We start from the raw sequence: 20,599 nt of genomic DNA on the forward strand, positions 1-20,599 counted from the left end.
AGAGGTAGCAGGGAATTAAGGGACCAGGTTGTTTTCTGTTCAGCTGAATTTAAGACCAAATCCTTGGAGAAGATGAAGAATGACAAGAAATGCTAAAACAGGACTGGCAAAGCAAATCAAATACAGAACCTCACACTTTTTAGAACATTTGCCATTCCTTTGTATGTTGTACTTTAAATTATTTCTAATTAAAAATGCCTGGGGGAAGGGCATATCATTTGAGCACATTACCAGTGTATTTCTTAGTGAATAACTATATTTCAAGTCAAAAGACAATGTCCCCAAACTTGGCTACCACCTAACATTCATATGTGCCGGAAGTTCAGTCCATGACTCTTTTTAATTAATAACAATGGTAAGCTGAGAAGGACCCCTGGGGACATGACTCATGGTGAGTCAGGTGCACATGGAGGCTGGATCCAGCTCTTATTTCTCATTAAGGGGCCTCTCTGTGCTCCAGCTGGAGTGTCAATGGGTTTGAACTGGACATGGTGGAAGTGACAGTACTCTTATGGGGTACCACTGCAGTGGCTGCCCTGGTCCACATGTGCTGGCTGACCCAAACAGAAGATGATGGTAGTGCCCTGCAGCCCAGGCAGACCGTGCTCTGAAGTCATGGGCAGGGGCTTGAAGAAGAAGGGAAAGCCTCAAAAGCAGCTCAGGGAACAGCCTTCAGAATGTTAGGTGTATCCTTTGTACCAGGTCCTTTTGTGCTCTGTGGCTAATCCTTTCTAAGCCCTGCAGAGCAGATGTTGCTCCAAATGGACCAAGTACCTGTGTTGAACCTCAGTCTCAGCCTGTTTAGCTGACCTGCTGTGTCTTCTTTACTACCTGTCTTTTGGGCATTTTACTCTAATTTGAGAAAAGAATGACTCCCTCTCCTTGTAGAAGGAAACATGCCACACCCCATGTTGGGCCCTTTGCATTTTAGCTCAAAGGTTGTGTAGTGTTTGTCTTCTCCCTGTCACACATCCATCTTTCTTCCTCTAGGATCAGCATTCTCAAAGCATTGAGTTAGCATCTCTCTCTCAAGATTGGCCCATTGGCCAGATAGGGCTGACCCCAACCCCTGAAGCACCTGTATGTTTGTGTGTGCCCAAACCCTGGTCAATTGGCACCATAGTTCCAGATGGACAGGTACAAGTCAAGCCATATTGATGGGTATTGCTTCTGGGCTTTTTAATGTCACTATGGGCAAAAATGCACTCTGTTTTCCTGCAATTATGCCTGAAGATGTGTGAGATGTGTGTGTGTGTGTGTGTGTGTGTGTGTGTGTGTGTGTATATATATATATATAAACACACTTTTTAAAAGTTACATAAACCAAATAAATTCACTTTTTTTTGGAGCTGCTTTGAGCTGGCATTTTGTCACTTCCACTTGCAGTCTAATTAATCTTGAATAATAAAAAAGTTCATCCAAAGTTGCACAATTAAATTTATCAACTTCCATTTTCTTAATGACAGTCCTTTGTGTATTGTCTCTGATATAGCAGCAGCCTGTCACCCATCCAGGACCATAGAAATCCTGAGTGGCACAGAAGGGCTGTATTTTGACATGTCTAATATCTGTGATGTTTGCCTACCTGGACTTCAGTGAGAATCAAAGTGACATTTAGTTGAAAAGCTTTCCTAAACCAAGATTTTCCAGAAAACTTACATTTTTCCTGCTTGTATTCTGTGACATTTGGGAAAAGGCTCTAAACAGCTATTGTCCCTCTGAGTTATATGGATCATCTGCTGCAAAGGGAAGTCCCGTGTATCTAGAGTACTGATTTCGGGGATCTGAAACATTTCAGGAGAGTATCGTAAGTTCTAAAATCATGACTTTAGTACTCACTACAGTGATCCTGGTTGAACCTCCTCATTTCAGAGGAGCAAGGATACAGAGATACAAGAAGCTTTGCAAGGATGTCTGCTAAAACAAAGGCAGGCTGCTATCAGTACAAACGAAGAGGAGAATAGAGAGTGTCTCTTTGAATACCCATAAGGACTAGAGACTAGACCTTTGCTGACTATATTAAGAGTCTGGTTGCAAGTGACTCCTAACTGAAGCAACAAAAGAGGACCTGATTGATCTCACAACTAGGTCTCACAACTAGGTCTAGCTTCAGGTAAGATTGGATTTATACATACACATAATCACATGACAGAGACAAAGTCTCTTTTGTTCTGTATTAATTGTGTTGTTTCCCTTTGTGCTAGTTTTCTTTCTCCAGCAGGTTCTATCCACATCATAGCACTAATAGCTATAAGATTTTATCCTGTCAGTAATTCTAGTTGATAAAAAAAAAAAGCTTCTATTTCCCCACTGTTCCAGCAGAATCTCAGGACTCATGTTCATGAGCTCCAAGAAGGTAATCCTTGGATTAGTCAATGTGTCCGGGAGGAGGGCAGCAGTGCTTTTAGCATCATGGGCTCACACAGCCTGTGAATGGATACTGAGTGGAGGAGAGGTGGGTTATCTGGAGGAGAAAACGTTTCCAGAAACAATGTGCATCTTCTACTTACTTTAAGCAAGAAGAGGTCTGAAGGGGCCAGAACTTTCTCTATAGGAGCTGAGTCTCAGAGTTTAGCAATAGCATTTGGCCTGTGGCTTACATATCAGCCCAGCAGTCTAACCTCTGAAGTTTCACTAAATGGCAGAGAGAAGGTATTAAGGAGGGGTTCTCAGGCTGGCCGGTTCTGGAGGCCTGGCCTCTATAAATATCCCCATTGTAACTCTGTTCCTCCATTTCTGGCTGTCATAGGGTGCCCGCCAAGCATATCTCAGACAAATATCAGTGTTGTTTGTGGTGTGATTGTGACTTCCTGTCTTCCAATTTAGTTTTTTTTTTTTTTTTTTGTCTTGCTTTTCACTGTCTGGGTCATTTGATATTACATCTGGCGCTTCCTGTTTTTTAAGCCTCTAACTCTAGTCATTCGACTGTAGAAACCCCGGGGTCAACTTCTTTACAAGTGACACCAGCTTTAGTCACTTGTTTTGGTATACTAATTAAGATTTGCGTAAGGAAAGCTGTCAGGTGTCTGCTGGTTTTCTCAGCCTCAGACACTTCCCTATTTATAAGTTTTTGTTTTTCAGACATCCTCGGGACTTTCTCCCCCATCGTCTCGTGTGGACGGGGTGGGGGTGGGGACACGGTCACCCACCCCCATCAACAATTCAACAGTGGCTGTCTCTCCTAGAGTGAAAGCTTCTGGTCTCCAGGGGTCTGGCTTTCTGAAGGAGGCTGCTTCTGGCATGACTGGCTCAGTCATCCTCCTGGTAACTTTAGGTTCACTGGTCTCCCTTCTTCTCTGTTCTTCATAGTGGAGAGAAATACCTTTTGGTACGCCAGCAATAAAGCTGCTAAATGCAGATTTGCTTTTTCTCACTAAAGAAAGAGGAACATTTTTGTCACTCAATTTTCACTTCATTTAACTTTTCTTTCCACAGAATGGCCTGATTTCAAAGGTGGGGGCTAAGGCCTCATTTATACCCAGGATTAGAACGTTGATGAGGTCCCTTGATGTATAGCTTCCAAGTTTCTGGGAAGAGAAGCTTTGCTAGTCTGTGCTCAATCAGACTTATCTTATTTCTTTCTTGGTCAAAACAGAGTGATGGACTTGGAGAATTTTCTAGATAGTGAGGAGTAGAGATTTGTCCTGTCTCAAGGCAATGACAACTTTGGGGGAGCATCTATAAAAATATTGAAACAGACCTTTGAGACTTGCCATTCTGCTCCTTCTCTGTGCAAGGACCTTGCTGAACAGGGGCAATAGTGAGACATGGGTCTTGTGATGACTGGGCATTATGATGGGCGGGCTCTACCAGTATCTTCTAAGGCAATGGCCATATACAGGCTCAGCTCTCAGGGGAAAGGCCTCTGTTTCTGAGGGGCAGAGAAATGAGGGCTAAATTTTCCTTCATTCTACTTTCACCTTATGCTGAGGGACCACTGGGCCTCTAGTGTTTCTGCCAACACTGGCCAAAGAGTAAGGAAAATTCCCTCTTGTCTCTGAATTCTCTCTTCACTTTTGTTCTATCTGGGTGACAAGGAGGGAGGGCACATTGGAAGTCCATCTGGTTCATTGTGTAAATCTACACAAGTGTGCAGGTGTGAGATAGGCATGCTACACTCAGTCCTTTATATTTTCTACCCAAATCAAGGGCTCACATTACCCATTGAGAAAGTGGCCATTCTATTCAGGGTCATGACTTAAAACAAGAAAAAGCCAACAAATTCCAGAACCCCCCCAAAACCCTTGTTCCTTTGAATGACCTCATTTCTTTTCTGAATCCACTTCATAAAGTCAATAGGATAGGTGTCATTGATGGATGGGTGGTTCCTAATAGGGGAGAGAGAAGGGACCTATCTAAGGTTGGTGAGCTTCCAAATCCTGGGGTAGGTTTAGAATGCTTGTGTTTCATTCTGGCTTTCTGAACCAAAGAAGGCAAACCAACCACAACAGAAAACAGCCTTTTACCCAGATGGACGACAGGTTCAGATGTGTCTGGAGGTGCTGGGGATGGGGCCATCACCAGTTATCAATGCCACTGGAAAATGGCAGACACCTGGAGCACAACAAGGGGTTTCGGAGTCTCCATTATTCCTGCTTCTGTGTGGAAGGTGTTCTTCTGCATCCTGTCCCTGAAGCTCTGCAGATGTCAACAGGACTTTAGCTGTGTTCTCACTGCCTTGTAGAGACCATAGCAGCTCAGCCTGGGATGGATTCTGCCTCTGCCTATCTCTTCTTCTTTTTTTTTTTTTTTTGCTCCCATCCAGGTCTGACTCTAATCCTATTGAAGATGTCACCTGGAAATATCTGTATATCCAAGAAGTCTTACCTTTTGGGCATGTTGCCTAGTGGTTGCTCTGGTGGCAATCTGCACTACAGGACATAAGGACTGAGAGCCATGGGTTCAAATCATGGCTTAGCCATTTTTATTTACTAGATGACCTTAGGCTAGGCATGTGATCTTTTCATGTTCTCTTGGTTTGTCTGTAAAATGGGTGTTTTGCATGGCTTTCCAAGAGTGCTTTATTCACTGTCTAGCACCTAGTAAATGATTAATACAAGAAAGCTTTCACTAATATCCTTTTAGATAAATGTAGCCCTATTTTTGTGATCCTATGTGAAATTCCAATGAACTGCCACTTCTTATTATTTTGATAATCAAAAATGCCATGATTTTTAAACATCTTCTGTTTAAAAATATATTTGTATCTAGTTAAGTGAAGCCTTTGAGTGAGGCTGACCTGGGTTCATGTTCTACCTCTGCCTTTTATCTGCATCACATCTCTGTTTCCTCATCTGAAAACTGGAGCTGAGAACAGCTGCTTCTGCTTACGTTGTTCAGTGTGAGAAAGGGTCAGTTAGTGGTTGGCATTTTACATTTTATCAATTTACCTGCTGCATGCCCCGTATTCTCATAGTTGGTTCCTCCTTTTGTCAACACAATAAATTTGTGAGATAGGGATTAATATTCCCAATTGATGAATAAGGAAACTGAGGCTCAGCAGGGCCGTACAGCTAATAAGCAGTAGAAACTGGATTTAAATCCCAGGGTACCATTCTTTTCTCATCATTCCCTAACTGAATCCAGTACATTTTATCCCAACCCCAAGGTTCTTCCCTTCTCTCTAGGATTGATGTTTCCAAGATTTCTCTGGGTGTGTGGCTCTGTCCTCAGCCAGGGTGTCTAGCTCCTTGTCCTAATCTCTGTCACCTCTGTTTCTTTCCATGCTTGTCTGACAACTGTGCCTGACCCACAGTGGAACTCCTCCCAGTGTGTGTAACATTAGTAACTGACAAATGCAGGGTGGTGACTGGAGTGGGGCGTTCACACTGCCTGCCTCCCTCTCTTTAATAACTGGCACAGACTGGCTGCCTGAGACATCTGTGGCCTGTAGAGTCCTCATTCTCTTGAGCCATCAGCACTCTGCTAGCACGGTAACCCAGGCCTAGTCCCTGGTATGGGGTTCCATGCCTGCCCTCATTCTGTATACCAATTCTGCAGTACTGAAATCACTGGATTTCTAAAGGCAACACTAATTTCCAGTTCTCTGTGCCCCTACTGCTGACCGTAGCCACACACAAGCTTCTAGACATATCTTCCAAAATATATTCACTTGTTCATCTGTCTGTTCCTTCATTCCCACACTGATATAGATCCTTCACATACCTGTGCAAATAACTCATGGTTAAGCATAGGGTCCCCCAAACCTGGATTTGCCTCAGAATCACCTAGGAAAAGACTTACCAATACAAATGTCTACACCCCACTTGAGATCTGCAAAAGCAAAATCTCTAGGACTAAGTTTATAGAAATCTGTATATTTAAGCTGTTTGGCATGTGACTCTGAGGCATAGTTGGTTTGGGGAGCCTCTAGTCTGCAAATTTGCCATGTACCAAAGCTCTGAGAGGCACCAAACGCAAGTCAGGGCTGCTGGGGGGCCATGCTGCCCTGCCTCATCCCTTATTCTTTTTATTTGGATTCAATGGCCTCTAAAAATCCTGTAGCATGTACTTCCCAGGAGTCCCTGTATATAAAATTGCCCCAGAGAGTTGGCTCCTGAGGATAAGGATATACCTGTTTTCCTCACTATTGTGTCCGATGTGCTTATAGCAGGGGCTAGCATGTAATAGCTGCCCAGCAAAATTTTTTGAGTTCTTTCATTCATTTATTCATTTATGCATTCCCTGATTCCCTGTAGGTGGGTGCTATACCCGTCAGCCTGCCTTTTCATGATACAGCATGTGTATCTATGCAGGAGGCGAACAGAGAATAGCATAGTGAGAGGCCTTCTCTGTTTTGAAGTCAAAGGGTTCCCCTCCAGGCCCTGGCCTGTGAGGAGAAACTGGGGCTACAAGCTGAGTCCTGCTAGGAAGGGACAATGTTGGGGCAGGGAGGTGGCTGGCCCACTGGGAAGTGCGCTGTCTCCCCAATATAGACGGTGGCCTGGAATGGGCTTTCGAGCAAGTGCGAGGCGGCTGGCACTGGTAGTCATTAAAACAGCAGTTGACCTCCTGGCAGCTTGAGTGAGGCCCTGTAGACCTCAGCCCTCCCCAGATGTCCCCCTGAGACCTGTGGAGAGAGGCCCATCCATCACAGTGTCTCCTGGGAGGGCCATTGGCGTCTGTCTGTGAGTCAGTTATGGCTCTGTTCTCAGCACAGATCTTGTCAAATTCAAAGCTGTCAACCACACAGATCCTGAAAGCCTGTCACAGACCCCTGGGGACAAGCATGCAGCGGATGACCTTGAGGGGGCTCTGCTGAGTGTGGAACTGTGGTGATAAGAGGGACAAATGAGAAGAAGCCACCTGGGCCAAGCACCATTGTGCTAGTCCACTCCACCTCTTTGTGTTCTTCCTTGAGGGATGCCCCGGCAGCAGCATTGAATGTATTCTTGCCTTACTCTCATGGTTGCCTCTTTGCTTTCTGCCATTTCTTATAGGGAATGGGGAAGGAGGCAGAGCATGGAGTAGGTAAAGGACACAGACTGGCTCTAGAAGCTGTGTGACCTTGGGCAAATTACTTAATCTCTCTAATTCTGTTTCTTCAGGTCATAGTGAAACTGCTTGACGTGATACACTGCTAAGCCCGATGCACTGTCATTGCTCAGGGACTGTTCATTATTATGATTACAGGGGTAAGGCACAAAACATTTTGGATTCCTTGCTGCTTTTCTTTCATTTCAGTAGCATTTTAAGTTACACATTTCATCTCTTCACGGCCCATTTAATGGTGAGGCCCATTTAAAGGTGGGCTGGGATTGGAAGTCAGGTCTCTACCAGACACTGTTGTTTCCCACTTTGATCTGCAGATGATCTCAGGAGGGACGGGAGGGCACAGTGATGCAGGTTCTCTTCATAGGGACACAAGCTGGGCTCTTTGTGAGACTTAACTCCTGTCCTGTGGGGAGAGCTAGGAGCTTGTCTGATTGATGCTCCTCAGACCAGCTGTTGGGCAGGGGACATCTCAGATGGGGCTGTGGGGATTTAAATCTGGGGTGAAAAGTTGAAATCACATTAGTTAAAAAGAGCCACCTGAGAAGGCTGTGAAATATGAAGGCCAGGAGCAGGTATGGGACTTTGAGGAATCTCAATGCTGGGAGCAGCAACAAGACTGAGTAAAAGGAAGCTCTCCCAGATGATGGCCAGGGCATATACTGATGTCCAAAGGAGGTTCTCTTCCACATTCTACAGCAGCCTGCTTAAAGGGCCCACATGTTCTAGAAGGTTCTTCCAGGAAAGCCATAGTTTCTTCACTTTACAGTTGTGATGAGCACTGGCTGCTGGCTCCTCAGGAGGCAGTATTGCTTGCGGGGGAGCCATTCTTGATGGAAAGAGTGGGACTCTGACACCCACAGACTGGCTCTTCAGTGTTTATCAGGTACCTGCAGGGTTAGGGTAAGATATAAAAATGTTGAGGACAAGAGCACTTGTCCTGGTTCCTCCTCTTCACTGAAGGGTCCTTACCTCTGGCCAAGGCAAGGGGCTGGCAGGTGCCCCTCAGAAAGGAGTGTTATCTCAAAGGGCAAATATCAATTCTCCTGAGATCAAGTGGGCAGCTTGGGGAGGGGAAGCCAGAGCCAGGCTGTGACTTAGATCAGCTTTGAATTGTGGGCAATTGCTATTGCCGCCCCCCCCCCCCAAGCAGTGTTGGAGGGTGGAGAGGTGAAGGGAGTGGTTGATGTCAGAGCAGCTTTGGCAGGGGTTATTGAAGGACATGGCCTACTCCTCCCATGGCCTACTCAAAGGCACAAGCTGCACTTTCTACTGGCCCTTTAAGAAAAGCGTCTGCCTTGTGAAATAAAGCAGAATGGAAACCCAGAGAGTGTGACCAGACACCCTCCCACTGTGGCCACTCCCACTGTCCTGAGAGTCACGCAATCTGCAATCTCGCAATCTCTGACCCTGGCTGCGAGGGATGTGGGAGCTTGTTTGTGTGGGTGCTGTTCCCACAGCCTGGAGGCTGCCCCAACCCTGCCCCACTCACAGAACATGCTAGACAGCACTGGTGGCCACTGCCTCAGATCATATTAGGACCGTGGACTGGTCATTTTCTCTCTTCCTGTTGTCAAAGGGTTTAGAGTAGATATATAAGCTGAATCTAGATGGTGTGAACTAAGCTATTTTATGTCTGTATTATAAATGCTTAAGTGGTACATCAAACTTGGGTTTTCATAATTATAATTGCCTGAGATATTTAAATAAAAAAGACCAATCAAATATAAACATCCCAACCAACCGAGGCATCAACCTCTTGGGCCCTTAACAACTATAATCAGGTTTTTTTTTTTTTTTTTTTTTTTTAGTATAGGTTAGCACTGTCCACTAGAAATACAATAGAAGGCAAAAATGGGAACTACATATATAATTTAAAACTTTCAGTTAGTCACATTGAAAAAAGCAAACAGGTGAAAGCATTTTATTAATAGAGATTTTATTTAATTTTATATCTAAAATATCACTAGGAAAATATAACACTAGAAAAAATTATTGAGATATTTTATGTATGTGTGTGTGTGTGTGTGTATAAAATTTGATAATATGTTTTCAAAATCTGGTGTGTGTTTAGTACCTGTATCATGATTCACTAGGCCCCAGCCACAATTCAAGGGCTCCATGACCACAGGTAGAGACCCCCCCCAAAGGACCATGTGGTACAAACTGACTCCAACTCTGTGCTGTTGGGAGGTGATGGAACCTGTAAGAGGTGTGGCCTCATAGGAGGTTTTTAGGTCATTGGGGGTGTGTCTTTGAGAAGATAGTGGGAACACCCCTTTCACTTCCTGGCTGTGAGATAAGTGGTTTTGCTCAACCATATGTTCCTGCCATGTTTTGCTGCCATAGGCCCAAAAGCAACAGAGCCAAAGAATCATGGACTGAAACCTGCAAAACTGTGAGCCAAAATAAAAAAAAAAAAATGTTCTCTTTACAAGTTACTATCTCAGGTATTCGTGACAATAATGGAAGTCTGACTAACATTCATGGCAACACTATGAAGGCAGAATGTGAATTTCTGCAGGCAAGAGCCTTCCAACTAGAGCATCTGCCACAACTTATTCCTTGCCTCACCCAGTTGCTCCAAATTAAGGTCTGCTTTCTTGCTTGTCTCCCCACTACTTTCTTCTCTTATCAACAACTTTGTTAGTTGCCCAACAGAAATTCTGTGTGTGTGAAATCCATGTTACATATCGGGTGAACATTTTGCAAGAAATAAATCCAAGAGAAATAAATCCAGATAGGAATGACTTTTGGGTCATCTCTGCTGCTACCTCATAATCATCCACTAGGGACAACTTGCATGGGTACATTCACCACTGAGGGATCTGCCTTCTCTAAGTCATCTGGCAGATGGCCTGAGGGGATGGGACAAGTTCTTCTTCAAGTCACTTAAATATCATTTATTATCAATCTTTTACATGCATCAGCATCATGTGGGGGAACTTCTTAAAAATGCAAGACTGATCTCGACACTATTGAATGGGTATATGATTAAGATTCTGGGCATGCAATTCTGATGTGTTTGAAAACTTGAGAAAATTTCACTGCCTGAAATCTATTCCTAAGTATATAGGCTAGTAATGGTTTATTGGAGAACTCCAAATTGGAATTTTTATAGTCTTCATCCTTTCAGAGATAAGCACTATGAGAGGAATCACAGACTCATTCCATCCTATACTCACCATTGAACTCTATCTGCAAATGCTTCTAAATTTCCAGTGAAGGACTGAGTACCAACCCAAAATTACCATAGAAGAAACCCCTATTAATTCCAACCAACCGAGGCATCAACTTCCTGGGCCTTTAACAACTATTATTTTCTAAAAGGGTTCTCACTCTGATTCCCCATTTGTTATCCCTGCAATTTTATCCCCTAGAATGCTCTCCAGGGACCAATTAATATTGTCTGGATGGATGCATGAGTCATAAGTGGGAATGAGCTTGTCCTGGATCATGTTTCCATGTGTGTGCTTGAGTGTTTATATGCCTGAGTGCATGCCTGTATGTATATGTGTGTGTGTGTGTGTGTGTGTGTGTACATGTGTATAGCATTACCTCACAGGGAAAACTCTCTGCCTGGAATCTCAGGTCTCAAGAAGATCGTCCTTACCATCACAGTCCAGGAATAAAGCCCTTGGGATCTTAGATTCCAGATGGATGAGTATACTAAACTCAACTTAAGGTGTGGGAAAATAGGAGAAGGATTCTTAGGCCCAGAATCCATAGGGTAAGAACCAGGTCCCAAGAGAAAATAGTAGATTCCTTTAAAAGAGAGAATTCAGAACATATTCTACAGGCATTTAACATTGGTTACCTTTTAATGACCTGTGAATTAGGTATATTTAGTCCCATTTAACACACTGAGATGTTTAGGTCCAGACAGGCCACTTGCCCTATGTCAGCTAGTGGGTATATGAAAAGGAAGTTAAATTGTGTCTTGGTTGAAGACAGAGCACTATGTCCCGTGGCAGTTCCAATAGTGCACATATGAAGGTGGCTCTCTCAGTAGGAGCTGCAGCATCATTAACTGAATTCACATCTCTTCTGTCACCCAGTGACCCACTGGAAGGCATATAGCACACTCAACGCGGGGAGTTTTGATGAAATGGCAATCTGTAGAGGTATGAATAGGATTGGGGAAGCAAAAAAGGATGGAGAAGGGTGCTATTTCCCAAGTCCTGGGGGGAGCAAAGGGAACATTTTCTCAAGCTAGGGGATTAACTGTAGCCCTGGGAGAGGCAGAGGCACACAGCCACTGCCCAAACTGCAAGGGGAGCAGGGAAATCAGTAGCCCATCCTCTCTCCTTTTAATCTCTGATCCTATGCCTCTGTGAATAGGGACTAGCCAGCTCACACCCAAGGCCTTTTGAATAGCTTGGCCTATGCTCAGGACTAAGTGCAGCCTTTATACCCATCATTGGTAATTGTGTCCTCTGACCTGGGGCCTGCCTGAGGTCACCCCCCCACCCAGCATTATTTTATTGATGCATTATAGTTGTACATATGGTGGGATTTGTTGTTACATATTTGTACATACATACAATATAACAATATAATTTATCCAGTGTCACTCCCTAGCTCTTCCCCTCCTCTCAACCCACTGGTCCCCTTCCTCTGTTCTGCTGATCTCCCGTTGCTTTTCATGACATTCCCCTGCCCAACCTTTCTTTTCCTTTTTCCTCTCTAGCTTCCACATATGAGAAAAAAATCACAAGACTCTTGACCTTCTGAGTTTGGCTTATTTTGCTTAACAAAATGGTCGGAGGCCACTTTTTCTAGAAAATTAATAGAGAGCTTCTCTTTCTGCTGGAAGCCAGTGGTTAAGTTGGTATGGAGACAAGGAATTTGTAGCTGGAGGCAGGTATGGGTCCTCATCCACGTTATTTTTTTATGACCTTATTCAAACGATGAAGGAGACTCCTTTTTGGTTGACTCCTGAGTTAAGTGACTCTGAATTGGACTATCTTTCCCCTAAGAAATGTGGACACTGACCCAGGATCAGAAGGATTTGTGAGATGCTTGGTCAAGAGATCAAGAGAAGATTTGTGCTCAGTGTGCTACATGTTCCTGGTGACTGAGGGATGCAATGATTAAAACAGGAAGCACCGAGGTGAAGAGAGAACCACCTGAGATTGTTGGCTGGCATCCTGAGTGTGCTCCAGCCCCTCACCCATTCTCCTCTCTTCCCCACCCTACTCTCTGTCCAGTGCTGACTGACTCCAAGAACCAGATCACTGAGGCTTCCAGAAGCCTTTAATAAATGGGAGAATCAGAAGAAGAGCCAAGGTGGGAGGAGGGAGATGCTGGAATATTCTCTGCCCTGGGTCTCTGGCAGTAGCTATGTCCCTCTAGTGCTACGGTTTCTACTAGGCAGCCATCCTTCAAGTCTCCAACGATAACTGAGCTCCAGTAAATGTATTCTTCCTGTGTCCGTGGAGTCCTAGGTGTGCTATGGCTTCCCACAGGTGGCTGGTCCTTGGGTACCTAACCAGCCTGGCCCTGTTCCTTCAGCCTGGCCCACACTGCTATCAGCCGCCCATTCATTGGACCATCTGTGATCATTTGTGAGCTGCACATTTAAGGACTCTGATATACTTAACCTTTTCTAATAGCAGGTGCTCAACCAAGAGTCTTGACTGGAATGGTTTTGTGGCATTTGGATATTCCAGTGAGCATGCCTAATGTTCTTTAAACACAATGTCACTTGGTGCATTTGTGCGTGTGTGCATGCAAATGCATGAATAAATGGGCTTTAAAATTTCCTTTAAAAATAGTATATTTTATGATAGATACCAAAGTGCCGTGAAAAATCAGAAATGGCCAATTGTGTCAAGCATGGCCTTGCCATTCAAGAATCATTGAAAATATAGTTTATCTTAGTCATATTTAATCTTAAAAGGTCAGGATAATGAGAATTGATCTTTGTCACAGCTTGGGTTTGCAAAATAATTCCAGATACTTCACATTCATGTTTCTAATGTTTTATTAAATCCATGCATTTTGAGCTGAGGGCTTCACTTCATTTTATACTTGCATAGTGTCAAATAAGGAAAATGAGATCCTAGAGTCCTGGATTTGTAGCCTCTCAAGATGCTATTGTGTAGCAATGACATACTTCTAGGTTTGTGTCTCTAAAGACTCCTTTGGTTGTTGTCCTTAGCATTGGCCATAATTGAAGCAAAGTGAGCCAAAGGGAAAGTTGGCTGTGAAACTGTGGACCCATTGAGGTTAGAGTGGTTTCCTGTCCCCATTAAGAAGAGCCTTATCTGTCACACACATTGATAGATGCCTTTACTTCTCAGAGTTTTGCCTGGTAAAAAGGCATGGGATATATGGGATTCCCACACCCTCTAGGGCCCTCCAAGGAAATGAGTTATTCCCAGAAAGCTCCAGTGTCTTTAATATGGGAGGCATATTTTAGTGTACATGTCTTGAAGTCACTCCATCAATCTGGCTTTGTTTAACTTCCCTGAGAAGCAGTTCTATGGGAAGAACTTTTCAATGTTTCCAAAACATGTTTTGAAAAGAAGCCACCAGAAGGAGAAATAATTTGCCAAAAATAAGTCACTTTTCTAACACAGCGTTGCTTGTCATTTTATCTAAAAAAAGAAAACCCCCAAATTCTCAGACCCAGGTTTGGTTCATGTTTTCTGGCCTGTTAACTTGAGGGGTTTTGTTTAGAAGGACAGATGCAGAGTTAAGGAAGGCACTCAGAGTCCCCAGTGAAGTGACCAAGGGATAACAATTCAAATTTCTGGGATCTTGGCGCTTGATCTTCTCCTTTTCTTTCTGCCCAGAAGCCCCAACCCCAACCTTGTTCTCCCCTATTTTCCAGTTGCAAACAATTCTTTTGCTTTTGGATATAATTTGGACCCTTACCTGTTGATTTCAATGTGTTTTGCTCTTGTTCACCTTCCGATTTGAGTTTTGAATCTGTATAGCATGATTCTGTACTTGGTTTTGGTCACATCTCCTTGGCCTCCTTTTGAAATTCAGCTCTGTTCTGACTTTAATTGGTGCTTGATCCTGAGGAGCAAAATCCCTGGGGGTCTTTGGAACTTTGTCATAACCCTGGGTTCACAGCTCCATGCATCCCTCTGCCCCCATTGAGTGCGTGTGACATGGGAAGGTGCAGACTCTTTCCTTGCCCTCAAAAACTATTAATGGTTCCCAAGGGTGAGGGAAATGTAAGCTAAAACAATGAAATACTACTCACATCTACTAGACTAGAAAAAATAATTAAGTTTGATGACTACTGGGATGATGAGGTGTGGACATAAGGGAAGTCTCTGGTGGGAGGGTCAAACTGGTACAGTCACTTTGGAGAACAATTTGCAATGTCTGTCAAAGATGTGTTCCTGCTAGGAGATAGCAATTCTATCCCTGGATATGAAGCCCAGAGAAACCATTTTATAGATATACAGATTGTGCTTATATGTGTGTGTATAGAGAGATACCCCTGTACATAATACATACATGTACACACAAATAAATATGCACAAACAAAAGAAGGCTGATTACACAGTCCACAGTTGTGGTTTATAAAATATGGTACTGGAATTGAAGACTGTACTCTACAGAAGTTAATATAAATGTACTGGATTAATTTTTTAATAAATGTGTAAATTTTCAAAACAATGTTGAATGGAAAAGCAAGTTGTAAAAGGATATGTATGTGTTGCATACACATATGCACATTTATATTGTTATAACTAATATTAAAATATAAACAACAGGAATTTTATCAATACATTCATATTTATTAAAAATACATGGAAATGATACAGATTGAGTGGCTATCTTTGGGAATGGAGGAGGAAAGGATAAAGACATGCAGTTTTAGAGAGGGGTGGGGAAAGTTGATCAACATATGCTAAGCTGGACAGGGGCCAAGAAGTTGTGATGTGATGCCCAGCAGGTGAATATAGATGACAATAATGTATTGAATATTTCAAAAAGCAAGGAGAAAGGATTCTGAATGCTTTTACCATGAAGAAATGCTAAATGTTTGAGGAGACAGATATGTTTAAACTTATGTAAATGTTATATAATGTAGACCTCATTGATATATCACAACTTTTAGGTTTTTATATATCAGTTAAAAGTAAGCATTAAAGAAATGGACCTTTACCTGTTATCTGGACATTTTAATTTCTTTGTGGGGGAGTGGAGATCTGAAAACAGTATGGCAAAATCTGTTTAATTTTGATAACAGACTTAAAGAGATCTTGCTTTATTTGTTAGTATGATTGAAATGTTTCAAATTTACCAACTTAAAACACCGAGGAAACAATTTCTCAGACTTACTTTTGTCTTACATAACTGATGATCAATTGAAGCTTCATAAACATGAAATTTTGGGCACAGAACTTTAAGAACATCTGATCAACCTTTGTCTGGTTTTAGAGTCTCTTCTGTGACTTGTCTATGATCCTGTGTAAACATTTGCCCTGTCGCCCTCCCCAAATGGGACTCTTGGGTAGTTTTATTGCTTACTTTGCACTGAAATCAAGTCTCCTGCTGGCTTTAAACCATGGCCCAAGTTTTGCTTTCCTGTCCCGAAGATTCCCACCACTGTGGATTTTGGAGCTTCTGAGAACCATGGGTCCCAGGGCCAGCCTTGCAGGGGAACTAAGGAAGAAAGAGGAAGCTGAAGTGCTGGAGCCAGCCATCAGGCGTTCCTCTTTGGAAAGGCTGGCTTGTGACGGGACTTGCCAGGACCAGGCTATGTGGAGGAGGAAGCCAGGCTCTCAGGGCAGAATTCCGTTGATCTGGGGTAAAAAAGTACCCTAGTGCTGCTGCTTTCTCAGGCCTCACTTCCCCAAATGAGGGGCACGTGCACAGCTGCAGCAACCTGATGGCAGCACCCTGGGATCTTCAGGGCCAGGCCAGCAGCAGGGCAGGATCTGAGCCAGTGACTAAATGGAACCATCCAGGGTGCTTCTGTCTGCCAGATCTTCTGTAAAACAGCTAGCAAAGGAGGCTACTGACCTGACTCCCCTTTGCCGCTGCCAGCCTAGAAAAGAAAGTCTAGTACCAAAGACATTTCCTCTGGTTCTCTTGTGTCCATTAAAGTGTAGCTACACACAAGGCCTAGCAACAGGTTGAAAACATTTTTATAGGCAAAAAATGAGAACTCATTAAAAATAAAACGATTCTCTTAATTCCCAAGAACATCATCTCTATTCTTTTGGTGAGTTTTTATTTTATTTTTTCAGGAGAAAACGGTAAAGGATATGGGGGTGGGGGGTAGGGGGAAGAACATAGCTGCTCCTCTATCAGGGCAAGATTTGGAATTAGTTCAGCTTTAGTCCAATCTCTTTTATCCTAAATAATTTTTAAAATGTCCATAAGTTTTTATAATCATGAAAAACAACATAAAATTACTTCCAAATTGCTATATAAGGTTTTTTTTCTTTCCAAAACTTATTGTCAGTGTCTATTCTTCTCCAACAGATAGATATCAAATCTTCAGAGATCAGTCCTGGCCCACAGACCACAGTAAAGAACCACTCTCTCAACATAAATTTGTTTTTTTTTTTTTTTTAGTGTTTGATAACTTGTTCATATATGTATTTCTTTTCAGACTTTTCAAGAAGTTTTGGCCCTCATTTTTGGGATCCTCGTTAAATCCTTTATTCTTTCTTTTAATAAACACTTCCTCCAGGAAGCCTACCCAGACACTGAGTAAAGATGGACAAAAAGCAAACCACGCTGGTGTGGTTGAATAGGGCTGGGGGGGCGGGGAAGGGAAGAGTTCTCAGGGCCCTGAAAAAGAAGAGCAGGCACTAATGGTTCCACTGTGTTGATAATACCTTCAAACCACTTGAGAGTTTGCTATTGGCCAAGAGCTGTACAAAATGTTTTCTGTGAATTATCTAATTGAAATTGCAGAACAACATGATGACGTAGGTTATTTATCTCATAGAACAGGAAACTGACCTTCAAATAAGTTAAGGAACTTGCTCAAGGTGATGCAGCGGGAAGTGTGATTGGAGAGTTGGAGAGTGTCTTGACTGCAGAGGGCGAATTGGCACTGGTGACATTTACTAAAAAGGAAAACTACACACACACACACACACACACACACACTTACTTTCAATAAGTGTTTACCAAAAAGGTGTTGCTCAACAATATACAGAGTTCTCAGAGTGGTACAATTCTTTCTTTCTTTCTTTTTTTGATGGCACTGGGGATTGAACTCAGGACTTAACATATGCTAGGCAAGCACTCTACCACTGAGCTACATCCCCAGCCCTAGAGTGGCACAATTCTTCAGGTCTCTGATAATTAGCTTTTCACCAAGCATCTTACTAATGAGGGTGAACCATTGACATCTGGTATTTGGATACAAAGGGTCAGAGTTGCTTTCAACTGAAAGGTGATAATAATAATCACTTTAATTTTAGGAGACCTGGAAAGTTGATGAAACTTCTCATTTTTCAAGACACTGTGGTGATGTAATGGAAAGGATGAATAACATCAGGGTTTCTCTTGTTATTCCACTTATGAGATATGCAACTTTAAGCAAGTCACTTCCCCTCTCTGGGCTTCAATTTCCTTATCTGAAAATAAGAAAATCAAGCCAAGTGTTCATTAAAGGACCTTTCATCTCAATATGATCCAAAGTCTAAATACCACCATGGTAGCATTAGTATAACCAACTCTTAAGTCTCAGCAGGCTGGCCTGTGGCCATTGGTCCATTTACTTATGCCTGATTGTCATTTATAGGACTGATTTCAGTCTTATGGTAAATAATGTAATAGGGAGTCAATCACCATGAGACCATGGACAGGTCACTCAAGTAACAAAGGATGGTCCAAAAATGGGAGGGGTCTACTTTATTAGGTAATGGAATAATTTATATATAGACTTTACCTTCAAATAGATGAGAGTTGAAAGACAAAAGAAAACATGCAAAGAAAGTCAGTTTCAGGGGCTGGGGTTGTGGCTCAGCAGTGAAGCACTCGCCTAGCACATGTGAGGACCTGGGTTCGATCCTCAGCACCACATAAAATATAAATGAGTAAAATAAAGGTTTTATGTCCAACTAAAACTAAAAAATAAATATTAAAATTTTTTTTTTAAAAAAGTCAAGTTCATGCCAGGGGTCTGGTTCCAGGATGGCTCTGTGGGACCCAGCACAGCTGTGGTTTAGAGGGGACATGTTGCTAGGTGGGGCTAGGGGAGCCCAGCTGTCAGTAAGAGCCTGGCACTCAGTCTTACATATCCTAAGACCAACCTCTGAGTACATAAATTTTTGAGATACACACAACCCTAAATGATTGATTGACAATCTTAAGAATTGTCAATCAATCTCACACCAAGAGACCTTCTTCCCTTGGAAATAAGAGTTTGTATCTGTCCTCAGAGAAGAATTATTTTTTTTCTTTTTGAGTAATAGGGATTAAACCCAGAGGCATTTAATCACTGAGCCACATCCTCAGCCCTTTTTATTTATTTATTTTTAAATTTTGACACAGAATCTCACTAAGTGGCGTAGGGCCTTGATAAGTTGCTGAGGCTAACTTTGAACATGTGATCCTCCTGCCTCAGCCTCCCAAGTTGCTGGGATTATAGGCATGTGAGTCTTCTGCCTTAGTTCTGGGCAGGTGGTTAGCTGGGCGTGGGTTCAAAGGCATGAGGATATGTCCTCAGACTGTGTTGTGGATAGTGAGAACCCAGTGACTATTACTACTTCTCGACTGTACCCCAGTTCCCTTTTTGGGGTTTGTCTCTCCCTTATCATTTCAGGCTTTGGGACTAATTGGTATAATTCCTACTCTCCTGTGTTAAAGCAAAAAGATCCTCCTAACAGAGCCTTCCACTGAAAGACATGCATGTATCCTCAGCTGTCATGCTGTCTTTGAGAACTTTGCCTTGAGTGGGGGGGCATGTTGGAGATTATTTGTCCTGGGGAGAGCACCCAAGTGAGGTTCTGCGGTATTTTCTGAGATGAACCACCTTCAGGGTCTCATCTGTTCCAAGCCTGGCTTCTTGTACCTTCGTTAATCCTCTGTGCCTTTTGATATTGTTTCATCTGATTGAGGCCCCCTGGACTCTCTACCCCCAATTTTTTCCTGAAATTGTCCAGAATCAGTTGCTGTGTTTCAGCCCCAAACTTTGGCAGACATAGGCCCTGGATAGACCTGCAGAGCCCTCTTGGCCTTGCATAGGGTTCCTCTTCTAACAATGTGGCTCCTGTCTTCTAACAGTCTCCCCTCCCCTGGAAGTCATGGGTGACCACTGACAACCTCTGACCTTGCAGTTTTCCTTTCTCCGTGTGCGCACCCACTTTCTGTTATACAGAATATCTCCAGGCATTCCTCAAAACCACTGATTAGTTGCCTATTTGCTGAGTTCAATCGTTTTTCAGTCCTGTCACCTTAAAAGGAATCTTAGGTGTTCCCACACTCTGAGCACACACTTGCAGGAACTCTTTGAGGTGATTCTTTCATTTAGATGATGACTAACCTCAACTATTGTACATGAATTTTACCAACCTGACTTCACAAGGGCAGCTGCATTTTCAAGTTCTTGGAAGACTCTTGACTTCTATTCCTCTTGTACCACTTAGATGTCAGAATTCATCTTGAGATGATTAATAACTGAAAATTCTGTTCTCTGTGCCTTCTGACTGGATAGACTCCTTTGCTCAAGGTTGTGTATGAATTCTTTATTATGCGGGAGGCCCAGAATGATGACGAGGTGCTCCAGTGGATGTGAAGGCATAACAGGCAGGTTTCTGCCTTTAAGTGTTTGTAAAACTGTTGGGGAGATGAGATTTGTTCACATGAAATAATCATAGAAAAAACCCATGCTTTGCCTTTGAGGATTCCCTGATGGCCTGTGACAAGAATTTTCAAACTGTGTCAAAGCTCTAGTTATGGGACATCCCCAAGGGATAACTAAGGACTGGGGCAGTGAGGAGGGGATCCACCTGCTGGTTCTGTAGGAATTCATTGGAATGGAGCTCCAGGGCTGAAGAGGTTTTGAGGCCCATAGGATCTGATCTTTTGCTGTTATATGAGGTTTTCTCTGACCTTCCTATAAGTCAAGGTCAAACCCAAACCTCTGTGAGCTTCCTAACTCCTGAGATCTCCT

This window comes from Urocitellus parryii, chromosome 1 (assembly GCF_045843805.1).
Source record: "Urocitellus parryii isolate mUroPar1 chromosome 1, mUroPar1.hap1, whole genome shotgun sequence".
NCBI classification, from domain to species: Eukaryota; Metazoa; Chordata; class Mammalia; order Rodentia; family Sciuridae; genus Urocitellus; species Urocitellus parryii.